The sequence below is a fragment of the Oryctolagus cuniculus genome, chromosome 18 (genome assembly GCF_964237555.1).
Source record: "Oryctolagus cuniculus chromosome 18, mOryCun1.1, whole genome shotgun sequence".
Classification (NCBI taxonomy): domain Eukaryota; kingdom Metazoa; phylum Chordata; class Mammalia; order Lagomorpha; family Leporidae; genus Oryctolagus; species Oryctolagus cuniculus.
Genome location: NC_091449.1, coordinates 65683928 through 65702494, shown reverse-complemented (window position 1 = coordinate 65702494; position 18567 = coordinate 65683928).

Below are 18567 nucleotides of genomic sequence, written 5' to 3'. Positions count from 1 at the left end.
TGTCTGAGTTCCAGAGAGAGAGAGAGAAACTTCCATCCACTGGTTCACTCCCCAAACGGCCACACAGCTGGGGGGCTGGCCAGGCCGAAGCCAGGGGCCTGGAGCTGTTTTAAGGTCTCCCACATGGGTGGCAGGGGTCCAAACACTTTTTCCAGGCACATGGCAGGGAGCTGGAACGGAAGTGGGGCAGCTGGGATTCAAACCAGTGCCCACATGAGATGCCAGTGCTGCAGGTAGCAGCTTAACCTGCTGTGCTACAATGCTGGGACCTGAATTTAAATAACCAAAGTTCTCAGGAGAGATTTCTGTCTTCCAGGCAGTTAGGCCTGAACTGCCCTCGGATCCCCCTCCATCCCCTTCCCAAGCCAGGACAGTCTGGAAGAGGTCACAGCATCGGAGAGTCCCACACCGCGGGAGGCACTCGGAGCACGGGGGGGGGGGGGGGGGGACCAGGGAGCCAGGTGCCCCCGGCTGTCTCTGTGTTGGAATCTCTGTAGCTAGAACTGTTTGGCACCGGCACTGAGGGTAAACATGCCAGGAGGTGGTTCTTTGTGAGAACAACCTTTGTTGGGGATGGTCTCATCTTACAGAGCCTGAAGCACCCACAGAGGGCTCAGACGGCAAAGGTTCTCAGCCCAGCCTACTCCCTGCACACTAAGGAAGTGGTGAAGACGCAGTTGGGCTGGGCAGGTGGGCTCCAATGCCCAGGCTCCTGTCCTGCATGCAGCTGTGGTTCCCGGGAGTCTCACTCCCGCCTCGGGGCAGGAGCCGGGTCCCCAAGGCTCTACCTGCATATGCACTGCTCAGAGCACAGTTCCAAGTCTCCCTCTCCCTCCCCAGCTCGTCTCCTCTCCACATGACCCCTTGCTTCTGCTTCTCTGTGTCCCCCCTGTTTCCCTCAAAGTGCCTGCTGCCTCTCTCAGCTTCTCCCCACTTACGTCTCTGGTTCAAAATGAAATCAAGAGAACAATTCCACTTATAATACCATAAAAAAGAAGAAAAGGAACACATTTAAACAAGGAAGCATTAGATTTGCAGTTGGAAAATGACAAAAAATTATCAATGGAAATTGGAAGACAATTGGATTGACCTGTGGTTTGTGAATCAGAAGGTACAATATTGCTAAGATGGCAATACTCCCCAAGTTAATCTTCAGGTCCAACGCCATCTCTATTAGAATTCCAAGTTTTTCTTTCAGAAATAGAAAAGCTGATGCTAAATTTCACGTAGAAATGGTTGGAGCCCCGAGTCACCAAAACAATCTTAAAACAACACACTTCAAGAACTTACAGTGTGTCAGGATGGCCGAGCGGTCTAAGGCGCCAAGACTCAAGAACTTACATTTGCTGATTTCAAAACTGATGGCAAAGCTCTCTGCTGTGGCCCGGGAGTGCAGTGGAGGACGGTCCAGGTCCTTGGGCTGTGTACCCCATGGGAGACCAGGAGAAGCACCTGGCTCCTGGCTTCGGATCAGTGCGGTGCGCCGGCCGCGGCGGCCATTGGAGGGTGAACCAACGGAAAAAGGAAGACCTTTCTCTCTGTCTCTCTCTCTCACTGTCCACTCTGCCTGTCAAAAAAGGAAAAAAAAAAAAACCTGATGGCAAAGGGACAGAGAGCAAAACAACGCGGCACTGGCCGAAAGACAGACAACCGGCTCAGTGGACTGCAAGCTGGCATCCAGAAATAAATCCACATGTCTCTGGTCAACCGAGCGCTGCCCAGGGTTCTAGGACCACTCAGTGGGGAGAAAAAGAGCTGGGACAGGAAAACTTTCCCAGGCCAAGGAATGACTACGGCCCTACCTCACATCATACAGAAAAATTAACTCAAAATAGATCAAAGACCTAAACGCAATAACTAAACTGCCAGCAGGGAGAACAGCTGTAGATCTTCGTGACCTTGGACTCAGGTAGCGGTTTCCTACATACCACAGATAAAACCAACCAAACAGTAGATAAATTCAAAGGGCACTGTTAAAGTAAGTGAAAAAGTGCACAAAACAGGAGAAATGTTTTCAAATCATTTATGTGATCGGGGTCTCACATCTAGAATATATGTAGAAAGAATTCCCACAACTCAACAATAAAAAGACAAAGAACCCAATTAAAAATGGACAGCCGGCGCCGCGGCTCACTAGGCTAATCCTCCGCCTAGCGGCGCCAGCACACCGGGTTCTAGTCCCGGTTGGGGTGCCGGATTCTGTCCCGGTTGCCCCTCTTCCAGGCCAGCCCTCTGCTGTGGCCCGGGAGTGCAGTGGAGGATGGCCCAGGTGCTTGGGCCCTGCACCCCATGGGAGACCAGGAAAAGCACCTGGCTCCTGGCTCCTGCCATCGGATCAGCGCGGTGCGCCGGCCACATCGCGCTGGCCACGGCGGCCATTGGAGGGTGAACCAACGGCAAAGGAAGACCTTTCTCTCTGTCTCTCTCTCTCACTGTCCACTCTGCCTGTCAAAAATAAAAAAAAAAATAAAAAAAAAAATGGACAAAGGTTTGAATGGACATTCCTCCAAAGAAGACACACTGATGGCCCAGCAAGGCATCGCAAGGTCCTCCACTCCATCAGTCGTGAGGGAACTACACATCTAAGACATAAGGAGACAGCCGTCACATCCATGAGGGTGGCTATGCCAATGATGACGGGGAAATGCGTGCGGGCAAAGAGTCCAGAGAGTGGAATCCCCACACACTGCTGGGGCCAACCATGAGTAATGGCGCTGTTGTGGCCATCTGTACGAAGTAGCTCAAAAAAGTAAACACAGAATTACCATATGCCAGCAATTCCCCTCCCAGGTACCTAGGAGAGAACTGTGAAAACTTGGGTACATCACCAGCTGGGCACACGTTTCTGTGTGCATTGCTCTTAATTGGCAAAAAGTAGAACACCCATCACATCACATGCCCATGAAGGGGATAAAGCGAAGGCGGCCCAGTCACACAGTGCACACCACACAGCCACAGAGAGCGACGCGCTGACACCTGCTGCAGCGTGCGTGGACCCTGAAAACCTGAAGCGGGGTGCAGACCGCATGACTCATCTCCACGCAATGCCCAGGACAGACACATGCTGGGAACAGAGGCGAGGTCGGGCGGGGAGACGGCCGATGGCCGGGGCTCCTCTTGGGGTGATGAGAATGTTCTGGGATGAGACTGGGGACGAATGCAGGACACGTGAACACACTGGAAACCACTGGGCTGCGCATGTGGACATGGTTAGAACAGGGATGTTTCTCTAAAAAGAACATGCCCCAGAGGTACTGCGTCTCACTCGTGCAGTTTCAAAGACCCCAGAGAGGGTCTGACTGTTCCAGCTTGGGTCAAATGTCCAGGTGACCAGGCGTGGACACAGGGTCACACAGGACCAGTGCGACTCCTGGGGATAAACCCAGGACACGGTGTTCAAACAAGAGGGATGGGGCTGGGCTGCTGCCCCAAAAGAGGCTCAAAGCATTGAAAGGTAGCACTAAAGGAGAATCTGGAAAACAGACAAGCAATCAGCCACAGCCTAATTCTCATCACGCTGCAAAGCCTTCCAGTGGCGCCCACGGGCCGACGTGTTTTGCAAAGCTGTAATCACTGTTTGTGTTATTCATTTCCTGTTCTTTTTTAAAACTGCATGCTAATATTTCCCCAGCAGTTTTTTTTTTTTTTTTAGATTTTATTTATTTATTTGAGAGGTAGAGTTACAGACTGTGAGAGGGAGAGACAGAGAGCAAGGTCTTCCTTCCGCTGGTTCACTCCCCAGATGGCTGCAATGACTGGAGCTGTGCTGATCCGAAGCCAGAAGCCAGGTGCTTCCTCCTGGTCTCCCACGTGGGTGCAGGGGCCCAAGGACTTGGGCCATCTTTGGCTGCTTTCCCAGGCCACAGCAGAGAGCTGGATCAGAAGAGGGGCAGCTGGGGCTAGATCCGGCACCCATATGGGATGCCGGCGCCACAGGCAGAGGATTAACCTACCTGCCACAGTGTCGGCCCCTCATTTCCTGTTCTTTTCACTTCTTATCATATCACACTTCCCTTCTCAGTCTTTCTTTTCAAGATTTATTTACTTATTCGAGAGCAGTTACAGAGAGAGAGGGGGGACAGAGAGAGAGGTCTTCATCTGCTGGTTCACTCCCCAGACGGCCGCAATGGCCGCAGCTTGGCCGATCCGAAGCCAGGAGCCAGGAGCTTCTTCAGGATCTCCCATGCAGATGCAGACACCCGAGCACTTGGGCCATCTTCCACCTCTTTCCCAGCTGCTAACGGGAGGAGGACAGAAGGGAAGCAATGGGTCCCTGGACCAGCCGCCCTCGTGCTGGCCCAGCTCCCCGTCTCTAATTCACCTCCGGCCCTCCTTCTAACGGCGGTGTACCGTTCAACCCAACTCCTGTACAGCAGTCTTGGTGGCTTTGCTGTTTCTGGATATTTACACGGGGAGGCGGGAACCAGGGACTGCGAGAACTTGATGCCAGGGTCAGGGCTGCCTGTGGGGGCCCAAGCACACCCGGCTGAGCAGAGACAGGAGGAAGGGCTCCCATGTGCCCGGCGTGGTCAGCACACTGCCGTCCGCCACGTCCAGGTCCTCATCCCAGGAACCCGTGAATATGTTAGGCCCCAGGGCAAAAGGGAACTAAGGTCGCTGATGACAGGCCTGGGGACAGGGGGACCACCCCGGACGTCGAGGGTCGGGGAGGCAGAGCCAACTGCAGCTGCTGTGTGGCTGAGGATGGCGGAGGCGGGGCAGAGAGCACAGCTGGGCTCCAGGAGCTGCAGAAGCCGGGGAAACCGACCCTCCTCTGCAGCCCCCAGCAGGAGCCGGCCCTGGCCACCCCGGAGTCAGCCCCGTGAGACTTGTGCTGCATTGACTCCCAGAGCGGCAACAGAATAAACCCAAGTTGCTTTAGGTCCTGTGTCACAGCAGTGCCTTCCAAGGTTGGCTTTGTTCCAATGCCATGGAAATGCCATGGAGGTGGGGGAGTGACGATCTGTGTCAGACTCTGGGCTCTGTGGACGGCAGGCAGCCCTTGCACTTGGCATTGCACTTCCAGGTGCCTGGCATCGTCCTGAGTGCTTCGCACAGCCCCAGGCACCTCACCCTCACCACTCGTGGAGGCTGTCTGCACGCTGCATTTTCCCGCCGAGGTAACCAGGGCACACGGAGGTGGAGTGACTTGTCCGAGCCGGCCCAGGCAGCCTGGCTCCAGAGGCCACGTACCACGGAGCCACGCGTGGTGACTCAGAAGGCGGGTTTCCCCCGGTGAGGTGCAGCCCTTCCGGACGTGCTGGGGCGTAACTGTGGGGCCAGCGGTGTTGAGAGAGCAGGGCTGTGTGACACGGAGCCCGTCAGCTTCTGCATCGGCCAGGTGAGTGCCGGCCGCGGCTCACCGTGAGACACCAGGCACATCACCTCACCTTGCTGGCCTTCAGTTTCCTCATCAGAAACAAAACCAGAGCCCAAACTCTTCCTAAAGGGTTGGTCTCTGAGTGACACGAGGGAAAGTGGGAGAAAGCCCTCCGTCAATGGATTCCCTTTCTCATCTTCTTCTGTACCCTGATCAAGGGAGAGATGCTGGCTCCTCCTCCCTTCCTCTGTCCAGTCAGAACCATAGGGAACTTAGCCTCTCTTGTCTCAACATCCCCATCTGTAAAATGGGTCCATGGTGGCAGTATCGCCTTCATGGAGCTGTTGGGACACTGATTAGGACGCTGGATGGAGAGTGCACACAGTGCGGGGAGTCACAGACTCAGGGGTGCTATCCTGTGGGGGGCACGGTGGGAGAAGGGGAGAAGACAGTGTGGGCGGGGAGAACCGGAGAGCCAACCATCTCCAGGGACGGGGGTGCCACAGGAGCCGGGACCCAGGCAGCCGCCCAGCGTCTCTCAGGCCTCGGGTTAGTTCCCCCTGGTCTCAGGCATCAGTCTGCACTGGCCTGGTGATTTCCCATTGCCATAGGAGAAAACCCTCTTATAAAACAGCTACAATGACTCTAGTTTGTTACAAAGAAGCCATTCTGAGAAAACCCTCCCCAACATGTTAACAGCAGCTATTTCTGGGTGACAGATTTTTTTTTAGTCTTTTGAATATATTTTTAGTTGCCTGGATTTTCAAAAATGTTATAATGAGTACGCATGACTTTCAGTAAGAACAGCCGCATCCCCCCTCCCCTTTTCGGATGGAAAAGCCCCTGACTTATCCAGCATCGTAAAATGTCAGACCTGTGTGCATCTCTCAGAAGGCTACGCTCGATCCCACAACAGACGCAGGTCAGCCCGGGAGCTTGGGCTGATCTGTGGCCGCGCTCGGTCCTGGCGGCCCAAGGACGGGGCCCAGCAGCCAGGACGCCAGAGTCCCCAGGCCTGGTGCTTGCAGAGGCCCACAGGCCCTGCCTCCACGGCTGCCCTGAGTAGAGCCCAGTGTCCCTGCCACACCCTGGCCGGCACGGACTGCTTATCGGGGTGCCGACACCGCATGGCACGCCCTTCCCTGTGCTCCTGGGGGTCCCGGGGCCTCCCTCCATGTCCTGGCCGCTCAGTAGTGACCATCGGACACTCCTGCCCTCGGAGCACCTAACCACCTCCAGGCCAGGCGCTGAGCTCTCACGGATGAGCTCCTTCCCTTCACGCCGGATGGACTTTACTCTCTCCATTCTACAGATGAGAACACAGAGGCCCAGATCAGGTACCTGCCCAGGGTCACACTGGTCAGAGGACAAGCTGAAGTCTGATTCCAAGGTCTAAGACACGCGTTTCTAGGCTGTGCCACCTTCCCATGTGCAAGCTGTCTTCAAAGGTCACAGCCAGCCGAGGTCGCCAAGATGCCTGCAGCCGTGACTCCCTCCGCGTGCTCTTGTTCTACCAGAAGCCCCTGGGCGCAGAGGGCCTGAGTCCCTCCCCTTGAACTTGAGTGGGCCAGCACTGCAGCCCTGCAGCTCTGTGCTCAGATGTCCCTCCAGCACAGGACTTGCTGCGTGTGGGCTGATTAGTTACGTGACACTAGAAACTGGTTCTAGTGCTGCGTTATCTAAGGTTCAGGAACCGGGGCTGTCATTTACAAAAAAAAAGATTTTGGGGTTGGCACCATGGTACACCAGGTAAAGCTACCATCTGTGGTCCAGCAAGCCATATGTGTGCCGGTTCAAGTCCTGGCTGCCCCAATTCTGATCCAGCTCCCTGCTAATGCGTCTGGGAAAGCAGCAGAAGATGGCCCAAGTCCCTGGGCCCCTGCACGCATGTGGGAGACCCGGAAGAAGCTCCTGGCTCCTGGCTCTGGACTGGTCCAGCTCCAGCCCTTGTGGCATTTGGGGAGTGAACCAGTCTCTTCCTCTCTCTCTGTTAATTCTGCCTTTCAAACAAATAAATGTTTAAAAATGTTACTTTATTTTTATTTGAAAGTCAAAATGAAGAGAGGGAGAAACAGAGATATATCTCCCATCCACTGGTTCACTCCTCAAATGACCACGATGGTTGGGGCTGCTATTTAAAAAAAAAATTTTTTTTTATTTAAAGGTGGAGTTAGAAGGAGAGGAGAGGAGCATTACCTGCTATGCCCTGGGGCTGTCGGTTTTCATGAATTCTAGCAACTTTGCTGCTTGCTGAGAGCTGGGTGCACACTTGCTACCGCTCTGCGGTGCAGTAAGATCATGGCTCCTCCAGGCCCGAGCTAACGACCCAGACCTTCCCACCCCGATTACACTGTGATGAGGCCACAACCCTGTGGATCAGGCAGCCGGTGTCTCTGGGAGCTGGCAGCAGAAGGACCACACTCAGTCACAAAGTGCGGGCTCCTACAGGACCGGGGGGGGGGGGTATGGCGTGTCACCGACAGACGCGCGTCAGTGACGCTAAGGATAAGATGCACGGCGCTCGGGCCCAGGAGAGAAACCACCCCTGCACCTCCTCGGTCCACCCCAAGTCCTGATGCAGGCTACAAGCCTGACTGGGTCTGGGTAGCTCTGAGTGTGACGCCCACCCCTGCCCATGGAAACAGGCCTTGGTTTGTAAAACTCAGGCAGACCCCACCGAAGCTGACCGTACGCATTCCTATGACCCGGCAGTACCTCCCGCTTGCAAAGCCACAGTGAAGATGAGTGTGCGCCAGGGACATGAACTTGAATGTCACAGCAGCCCGGGGCGTGAAGCCCACCACTGGGTGTCACCTTCCTGCTAAGAAACCACCGCAAAGTTAGCAGCCCACAGCCACCCAGAATCTCCCCTCCCGCAGTCTGGGCACAGTCCCCGCTTCAGCATCTCAGAAAGGGACAGCCCCGGAGCGTCCTCACCCACGGCAGACACGGGGCTGGCGAACACCACACACGGACGGCTCTCAGCCACGCAGGCTGGCAGGCGCAAGGTCAAGGCACAGCAGATCTGGAGTCCGGCGAGGGCCCTCTTAGGGTCACAGACGGTGCCTTCCAGCTGTGCTACGCAGGGAGGGAAGGGAGACGTCTCCGAGCCCCTTCAGAAGGGTGCTGACGCCACTCGGGAGGGCTCCGCCCCGTGCCCGCCCTCCTCGCCTCCCAAAGGCCGCGCCTGCTCCCCCCTTCCTTGGAGGCTAAGACGGCAGGAGAGCAATGGGGTGGTGGGGTGGAGGCCACACATGCAGACCCCAGCACGGAGTCTGCTGGGCAGGGGTCTGCTCCGGAGCACAGGTGGCTGCCCGTGGAGTGCCTCAGTTTCCCACTGGCTATCAGCTGGAGGTGGCCTCCCCTCCCTAAGAGGCCAGAGCTGTGGTGTGGCAGGTAAAGCTGCTGCCTGCAGTGCCGGCATCCCATATGGGTGCAGGTTCGAGTCCTGGCTGTTTTACTTCCGATCCAGCTCCCTGATAATGTTCCTGGGAAAGCAGTGGAGGAAGGCCCACGTGCTGGGCCCCTGCACCCACATGGGAGACGCGGAGAAGCTCCTGGCTCCTGGCTTCAGCCTGGCCCAGCCCCAGCTCTTGGGGCCGTCTGGAGCGTGAACCAGCAGATGGAAAATCTCTCTCTCTCTGTTCTCTCCCGCTATGTATGTCTCTGTAGTTCTTTCAAATACATAAAGTAAAGCTTTAAAAAATAAAAACAAAAATAAACCTTGAACTAAGAAGTAGAAGACCTGCACAGCCACGGTGAGGCTGAAGTGACAATGAGCTACAACCATTTCTTGCTCCCGCCCTCCCTCAGAGGCACCTCGAACCTGAGGTGGCCCAGTGTGGCCCAGTCCTACCCAATCGTCATGAGACACGGAATTCTGCCCCAGCTCCTTGCTGGGCTACATTGTCCCACTGCATTCAAAACACAGTTCATACTCCCGAAGCGGTCCTGTGCCTTGACCTGTCTCAGCCGTGTCTTCTCTGCCCACCCCTTCCGCTGGGCACGTCAGTTCCCGTGGTCTTGCGGGAACACATGGTCCCTCCACCCCTCATCTGCTGGCTCCATCACCCCAAGTGTCACCGTGCAGAGAGATCACTCCTTATCCTGGCCCTCCTCTCCCCTTACCACCCACGCCCCCATTCCCTGCCCAAGGCTTCAGCTCCCATCGCCACACCCACTGTACACCTGCAGTTATCGCATTCACTGACTTTGAATCTGACGTTCACATCTCTGCCCGCCCCAGAGCAGAAACTCCACAAGGCAGGGATTGCACCTGCGGCCAGGGCAAGCCAGGCCACGCCCACATCTACATCTGTCTCGGGGCCTCAGCCTCACGTGGCTGCTGCAGTAAACGACCGTGATCTTTGCGACTCGAAACAACGCTGACTCGTGGGGGTCACAAGTCCTGGAGCGGAGGCCGCGGGCGGGCAGGGCTGCTTCCTCTGGAGGCTGCAGGGGGGGGTCCAGGGGTCCACCCTCGGGCCTCCCGCACTCCTTGGCCCTCCGCTCAGGTCTCAGGTAACCGTGGAGTTTCCGCGGGGCCCACCCAGTTGAGCCAGGGCGTTCCTCCTCCCCAGGCCTCTCGGGCAGGCCTGTCTGCATAGTCGCCATTTCCCTGGGGAGGCGGCACCCTCAGGCTTGGCACTGGCATGGGGACATCTGTGGGGCCATTACACCACCTGCCACAAAGCAGCCCCAGGGCCCACACCAGGACAGCAGCCTGAGGAAGAGCGCCTCTCTGTGGGGGCCGGGGTCGGACTGTGCACCCCCAGCCCCTGGGGCGGGCCCCCCAAGCCCTCTCTGGGCCGTGCTCCGGGGCCCCTCGCTTCCCCTCGGGTTGGAGGTGATGAGCTGCCTGCACTTCAGGTATGGAGCGGGGCCGATGGCTCCTTTCCCTCCTGAGGTTGGGATCTCGCGTCTCTGGCCTGCGCTGTGCTCTCTAAAGCAGCGACACCACGGCCAGTGTCTCGGGGTGGCCGAGGGCAGGGGCTGCGCAGAAGTGTCAGCTGCTGGTGCTGTCTGAGTGGAAATCTCCATCTGTTTAGCTCTGCATCGAGACGCAGAAACGAGGGGGCGAGCTGCGCCCAGGAGCCAGGCCACCTTGCGGCATTCTCTCGTTTCATCGGGGATAGACAAACGGGTCCCTCCTGTCTTCCCCCAGGAACGACAAGCACACGCGACGTGGTCACGGGTGTCTGAATATTCCACACCCCAGACCCCCGCGAGCAAGGCTGATGTGTGCTCACAGTTTCCCAGATTCTCGGGATTGCACCTGCTTCCCTTTGTGGCCCAGGGAGCCAGGTGAGTGGCAGCCCACCGCCCTGCCTCCCAGTTTCCGGGTCCTGCGAGGGAGGGGCCAGCAGAAGCTGATGCAGTCGGTTCCCCCTGAAGGCAGCAGGAGTGGGCAGAGCGAGGCTCCAGCGACATCCTGTATCCAGCAGCTTCCGTGCCAGCCTTGCCATTCTTCAGGTTGGCTCGGTTTGGTGAAACCAGCATTTCTCTCTGTCTTCTCCCAGGAGTAATGACAGGTAGCCACACCCCAGGCCATTTGCACAGACCGCAGGCCACGGCAGGGCGTGACTGTGGGAATGAGATCTGGGGACGTGAGTCTGCTCAGCGCTATCGCTTCTCGCAGGTGCAGGGTGAGGACACAGAGACTGGCTGCTTGGGGTAAGAGTTCAGATTTCGCTGTAGGCTTTCTCAAAACAGAATGTGGAACAGAGAAACTGATCGGGGAACAGGCACACTAGCAACAGCCGGCGCTCTCTTCTGGTGACACCCTTCGTGTTTTCAACTGCCAAGACCAGGGCTGGCCCCGGTGAGGGTGTCTGTGTACCACGGAGTCTGCGGTGTCCAGCCACCTGGTGACGACTCTCAGATCCGCACTCCTGGGCGAGCAGCTTGCCATCACGCAGCGCCCAGCCCTGGGTCGCGGCTACAGCGTCCTGGGCTGCTGGCAGCTGTGACTTACAGCGCGGGGACCCTGTCACTGTTGCAGGCTGAAACATGGCTATTTGTAGAGGATGTTCAACGTTTTAAAACTGGAGTGGATTTCTCAAAGACAAAACAGAGGACGTTTATCACAGCACAAACCGTAAAAGCCCAACGCCCGTCAACAGAAGAATCAGTGCGGCGCTGAGGCTGATTTACACAATGGAAAACCACGAGCGACACGGACCGCACTGTGCTACACACGGCACGGACCCATCTCACCAACACCCCGAGAGAGGCCGGCAGACCAGAGGCCACGGCCACAGTCCCGCGGGCATCCAGCCGGGACACGGGCATTGCAGTCAGTGGCGACAAGAGGCCAAGCACGTGTATGCACCAGGAAAGGCGCCTCCCGAGGGCGGGTTTTGATCTGGGTGGGCTGCACACACGTATGTTCTGCTGTAGAGGTGGGCCTTGCACACCCCCGGACGGAGCGGGTGTTCAGTTATCCACGTGTCAATAACCACATCACGCCTGCTTGTGACACCTGCATTCTGACAGCAAGACGAAGGGGTGAAGTGAGAGTCACTGTGTTCAGAACTGCACGAAAGCAGGGTGCCCGGGGGCCCTGTGAGCACGGAGATGCACCCTCCCCTCTGCTGAACAGCTGGAGCCCCTGCATGGGGAAAGCACGAGGCTCTCCCGGCCTCCTAGGACCAGGCCCTTCGACCTTCCACCACGCGGGTCGCTCCCAGCTGCTCCCTGCGGGTCACTGCCCATGTCTGTGTGAACTGAGCCGCCTGCTGCAACTTTCCAGCCCACTTGTGCCAGATGGTGCCTTTGCCGGGGGCGGCCAGGCTGAATCACCCCGCACAGGCCAGAGCCAAGGGCCCAGGAGAGTCTCACGCACCCACAAAAGTGCCAGGGGCACCATTTTAGACACAGGGTGCACTGTGTACCCAACTGCCACTGGCTCTTAGGAACTGTTGGCAGCAAAACCCAGAAGCGCCAGCAGAAGGCGCTGTGGCTGCACGGATGGAGAAGCAGCCCGCAGCCATGGGCAGCAGCCTGCTCAGGAGAGAGGCGGGAAGCAGGCCCTCTGCGGGCTGATCCCCGAGAATCTGGGAAACTGTGAGAGCGCATCAGCCTTGCTCGCGGGGGTCTGGGGTGTGGAATATTCAGACACCCGTGGCCACCTCACGTGTGCTTGTCGTTCCTGGGGGAAGACAGGAGGGACCCGTCTGTCTATCCCCGATGAAACGAGAGAATGCCGCAAGGTGGCCTGGCTCCTGGGCGCAGCTCGCCCCCTCGTTTCTGCGTCTCGATGCAGAGCTGAACAGATGGAGATTTCCACTCAGACAGCACCAGCAGCTGACACTTCTGCGCAGCCCCTGCCCTCGGCCACCCCGAGACACTGGCCGTGGTGTCGCTGCTTTAGAGAGCGCAGCGCAGGCCAGAGACGCGAGATCCCAGCCTCAGGAGGGAAAGGAGCCATCGGCCCCGCTCCATACCTGAAGTGCAGGCAGCTCATCACCTCCAACCCGAGGGGAAGCGAGGGGCCCCGGAGCACGGCCCAGAGAGGGCTGGGGGGGCCCACCCCAGGGGCTGGGGGTGCACAGTCCGACCCGGCCCCCACAGGGAGGCGCTCTTCCTCAGGCTGCTGTCCTGGTGTGGGCCCTGGGGCTGCTTTGTGGCAGGTGGTGTAATGGCCCCACAGATGTCCCCATGCCAGTGCCAAGCCTGAGGGTGCCGCCTCCCCAGGGAAATGGCGTCTATGCAGACAGGCCTGCCCGAGAGGCCTGGGGAGGGGGAACGCCCTGGCTCATCTGGGTGGGCCCTGCGGAAACCCCACGGTTACTGGAGACCTGAGTGGAGGGCCAAGGAGTGCAGCAGGCCCGAGGGCGGACCCCAGGACCCCCGCTGCAGCCTCCAGAGGAAGCAGCCCAGCCCGCCCGCGGCCTCCGCTCCGGGACTTGTGACCCCCATGAGTCAGCGTTGTTTCGAGTCGCAAAGATCACGGTCGTTTACTGCAGCAGCCACGGGAGGCTGAGGCCCCGAGACAGATGTAGAAGTGGGCGTGGCCTGGCGTGACCTGGCCGCCCACTGACTGCCAGCATTGATTCGGCTGATACGGCTGGCTAGGTGGGTGCCTCCCGCCCGACGCTGTGCGCTGGGTGGAAGAGGACCACCTTCCCGCTCGAGGGCCGGTCCGCGGTTAAGGGTGTCCAAAAATGCCCTCTCCAGAACAGGAATCCGTCACAAAAGCAGTATTGGGTGGGGCTCTGTGGAGCAGTGGATTAAGTCACTGCTGGGGACGCCCCGCCCCACGCTGCTGAGCTCCCTGCTCGTGCACCTGGGGGAGCAGGTCACGGCCACCCACTTGGGTTCCTGCAACCCACATGGGAGACCCTGCCTGAGTGCTGGGCTCCTGGCTTCTGCCTGGCTTACTCTGGCTGCTGTAGGCAACTGGGGAGTGAACCAGCAGATGGAAGCTGTCTCTCTATCGCTCTCTCTTTCAAATAAAGGAAAGTAAATAAATGAATTTTCAACATTAAAAATATTGAAAAGCAATTACTTTCTCATTCATATTACAAGTGGAATTTTAAAAAATTTATTTATTTATTTGAAAGGCAGAATCATGAAGAGGGAGGGAGGAAGGGAGGGTGAGTGAGAGAGAGAGAGAGAGAGAGAGAGAGAGAGAGAGAGATCGTCCATCTACTGGTTTACTCCCCAGTTGACTGCAAGGGTCGGAGCTGGGCTGTCAGACCAGGAGCCAGGAGCCAGGATTTTCTTCCGAATCTCCCACATGCGTTCAGGGACCCAAACACTTGGGCCATCCCCTGCTGCTTTCCCAGGCACATTAGCAGGGATCTGGATGGGGAGTGGAGCAGCTGGGACTTGAGCCAGCGCCCACATGTGATGCTGGCGCTGTGGGCGGCTGTATAACCTGCTATGCCACGGCACGGGCCCCAAAGGTGGAATCTCTACAGGACAGATTAATACATTTATTTGTCTGAAGTTCTCTGGGTGACATGTTCTTCAGAACTACTTGTTATTACAGAAAATGTCAGCAAATATGAAGCACTCGTCACGCAGTCTGAAACAGTGGAACTTATCCAGGTTCAACGCCCAAGGTCTGCAGGGTCTAAGAAGAGGTGCTAGAGGCGCCTGCGCGTTTCCTCCCACCTTGCGGTGAGCACTGGGGTCACAGGGTCGGGCATCCGAGGTCGGGCCGGCCAGCAGCACGGACGCAGTCAATTCCTTTTCCTCCTGCTTCCTCTTCTGCCTTAAGAGCTCAGGTGGGGTTCACGCAGCCTTCGTCCACAGCACAGCCTGACAGTGGGCCACCCAAGGTCGCTCTTACTCCCTTTCCTGCCCATTTTCTTGGTCCACAGACAGTTTTCCCAACATGTTCAGCTTGCTTCGGACTCCTTGCCACCAGAGAAAAAGAGTACACAGGACATGCCTGTAGCACAGCATCCAGACAGAACAATCTAGGAAGAAAGAGCTGACCTGAGCTGCGCCATGGACCCACAGACAAGTACAGCGTTTCCTACCCGGGACCCACAGACAAGTACGGCATTTCCTACCCGAGAGCTGAAGAGCACGGAGTTCTCAACCACACCTACAGCCTCCCCAGGGGAGACCCCTGGGAGAGCAGGAGCAGGCGCAGGGATTCAAGGTCACGATCAGTCCAGGCCTCTCCTGACCAGAGGGGAATGAAATGAGACAGCAGTAAGAACACGGAGTGTTTCACAAACAAGTGGAAACTGAAGGACAGACTCTTATTTTTTTTTTTAAGATTTATTTATTTATTTGAACGAGAGAAGAAAAGACGGGATTGCAAGAGCTCTTCCATTCTCTGGTTGACTCCCCAAATGGCCACAATGGTCAGAGCTCAGCCAGGTTGAAGCCAGGAGCCCGGAGCTTTATCCTGGCCTCTCGTGTTGGGGCAGAGGCCTAAGCACTTGAACCATCTGCTGATGGTATTCCCAGGCCGTGAGCAGGCAGCGGGATCGGAAGTGGAGCAGCCAGGACTTGACCCAGCGCCCACGTGGGGTGCTGGTGTTGCAGGCAGCGGCTTTCCCACTATCCACAATGCCAGCCCTAAACAGCATATTCCTGAACAGCAGTGGGTCACAGGAGCATTACATTGCAAAGGAGATTTTAAAGATATTTGGAAATAAACAAAAACATAACACTCCAAAACTTTTCAGATACATCTGAACAGCACTGAGAGAGACAATTACAGCAAAAGACACCTAGGGGAAAAAGACTTCACACAAAAAAATACATTTAGACCTCAGAGAGAAAAAGGAGCAAACTGAAGCCAGAGTCAGCAGCAGGAAGAAAATAAAGGTTAAGCACCAATAAATCAAAGCAAAAAGCACAGCAAAAAAATCAAAACTAAGTTGGCCATTTCACAAGGTTAAGTTGACTAACCTTTCACACCAAACAGAAGGGAGGGCAGACTCACATAAACAGAATCCAATGAAAGACGAGGCATCACAACAGACCCTCAGAGATAAGAACACACAGGACAACCATGAACAATCATAAACCAAACATTCAAAGAAGAACGAATACTTGTGAACTCTTCCAAAAATTAAAGAAGAGGAAACACTTTCAAATTCATTTTTTAAGGCCAGCATCACCCTGTTATCAAAGCCAAAGACACCACAGAAAACTATAGCCCCTGATGAACAGAGACAGAAACATTCCATGAATACCAGCATGCTGAAATCAAGAGCACGCTACAAGGACTATACACCATGAGTGTGTAGAATTTATCCCCGGAATGCAAGGAAGGTTCAGTGTACACAGATCATTCACTGTGGTGTGCCACATTAACAGAATGAAAGATAAACTACATATGCTTATCTCAAAAGACGCAGAGAAAGCATTCAATAAAATCTGACAAAAATAATTCATTCACCATAAAAACTCCCAACAAAACAGGCATAGGAGGACTTACTACACACAAAAGCCATTCATGAAAAACCTACAGCTGAAATTAGAATCAGTGGGGGAAACAAAACTTCCCCTCTAAGACGCAGTGCGAGGCGGACGCCCACCCTTGCCTCTCTGGGGGACATCACTGGAGTCCCGGCTACAGCAACAGGACGAAACAAAAAAAGCAGTCAAGTCATCTCTGCAGGTGATATGATTCTGTCCATAACGACTCCACCAAAACCTACCGGGACGAATAAACAAGCCTAGTGATGCTGAAACGCAAAGTAAGCGGGAAAAGCAGTAGTGTCCCTATACGTTACACACAGACCATCCTCCACACAGGAAGCCAAGAGAACAACCCCACTTATAATGACCACAAAAACCGTGAACGTTTTGGCAAAAGAAACTTCACCAAAAAGGTGAAAAATTTATACTGAAAATTGAAATCAATCAGTATCAGTCACACTGGTGAAGGAAATTTAAAGACACAGATAAATGGAGACATTCCATGCTTACACACTGTATGGATGAGGATTGCTAAAACATTCATACCACCCAGAGTGATCTACAGATTCAGTACAACCCCTGTCACAATCTCACCACGGTGTAGGGGGTTACACCGCCACCTGCGACACCAGCACCCTGCATAGGCGCAGGTTGGAGTCCTGACTGCTCTACTTCCAATCCAGCTACCTTCTAACGGCTTGGGGAAAGCAGCAGAGGACGGCCCAAGTGCTTGGGCCTTTGCCACCCAGATGGGAGACCCAGAAGAAGCTCCTGGCTCTTGGTTTCTGCCTAGCCTAGCCCTGGCCATTACAGCCATCTGGGGAATGAACCAGCAGGTGTAAGATCTACCTAACTCTTTCAAATAAATAAATAAATCTAAAAAAAAAAAAAAAAAAAACAAACCCTATGTATTCTTCTCAGGAGTAGAAAAAAACAATCATAAAATCCATCCAGGACACCGGCACCGTGGCTCAACAAGCTAATCCTCCACCTTGCGGTGCCAGCACACTGGGTTCTAGTCCTGGTTGGGGTGCCGGATTCTGTCCCGGTTGCCCCTCTTCCAGGCCAGCTCTCTGCTGTGGCCCGGGAGTGCAGTGGAGGATGGCCCAAGTGCTTGGGCCCTGCACCCCATGGGAGACCAGGAGAAGCACCTGGCTCCTGCCATCGGATCAGCGCGGTGTGCCGGCCGCAGCGCGCCGGCCGTGGCGGCCATTGGAGGGTGAACCAACGGCAAAGGAAGACCTTTCTCTCTGTCTCTCTCTCACTGTCCACTCTGTCAAAAAAAAAAAAAAAATCCATCTGGGATCAGCAGAGACACACATAGCCGAAGTGCCCAGAGCACAGCAGAGCTGCAGGAGTCGCACTTCCTGGACCAACATCTATTACGAGGCCACAGCAACTGAGATAGTATGACACTGGCTAAGAACAGAGACGGGTGGGATGGAACGGAGTCCAGAAACCAAGGACGGTCTCCACACTGCACGATCAGGGAAAACTGGGGACCCCCACGCAGAGTGAGACTGAACTCTTACCTCCCACCGTCTTTAGAAGCCAACCCCAAATGGATTAAAAACCGTAAAACTGTAGATAGTCCAGCTACCATGTCAGTGAGGAGTGGGGGACTCGGAATTAAGGCCTGTTCATTTCAAGTTTTTCTTGTTCTGACCCCTTTTAGTTAAAATTAATTTTATTCATGGTGTCCCGCATTTCCACAAAACCTGCATTTTGATGCAAATGTGTAGCTTTTTTCCCCTCCTAGAATTTCTCCTTCGGTCTTGGCTCCTAAAGCTCATATTTTCCGAAATTTCTTCCATTAGCTTTACAGTTTGGTCTTTCACTTTTACCTCTTTAATTCTTTGGAGGCCACTTTTCTGTAAGCTATTATCTTATCTCAGTGGGTTAATTTTCATAACATCACTTATTAAGCAATCTACCTCTTATGCATCAATTTGTAGTACAAACTTCATTGTATTTTAAATTCTTTTTTTAAAAAGATTTGTTATTTATTTATTTAAAGATATAGTTACAGACAGAGGGAGAGACAGAGAGAGAGGTCTTCCATCCACTGGTTCATTCCCTAAATGGCTGCAACTGACAGAGCTGTACTGATCTGAAGCCAGGAGCCAGGAGCTTCTTCCAGGTCTTCCTCATGGATGCAGGGCCCAAGGACCTGACCCATCTTCCACTGCTTTCCCAGGCCACAGCAGAGAGCTGGATTGGAAGAGGAGCAGCCGGGACTCGAACTGGCGCCCATATAGGATTCCGACAACGGAGGTGGAGGATTGACCTACTGTGCCATGGCGCCGGCCCCTATTAAATTCTTATACACCATGAGTCCAAACTCTAAATTCAAT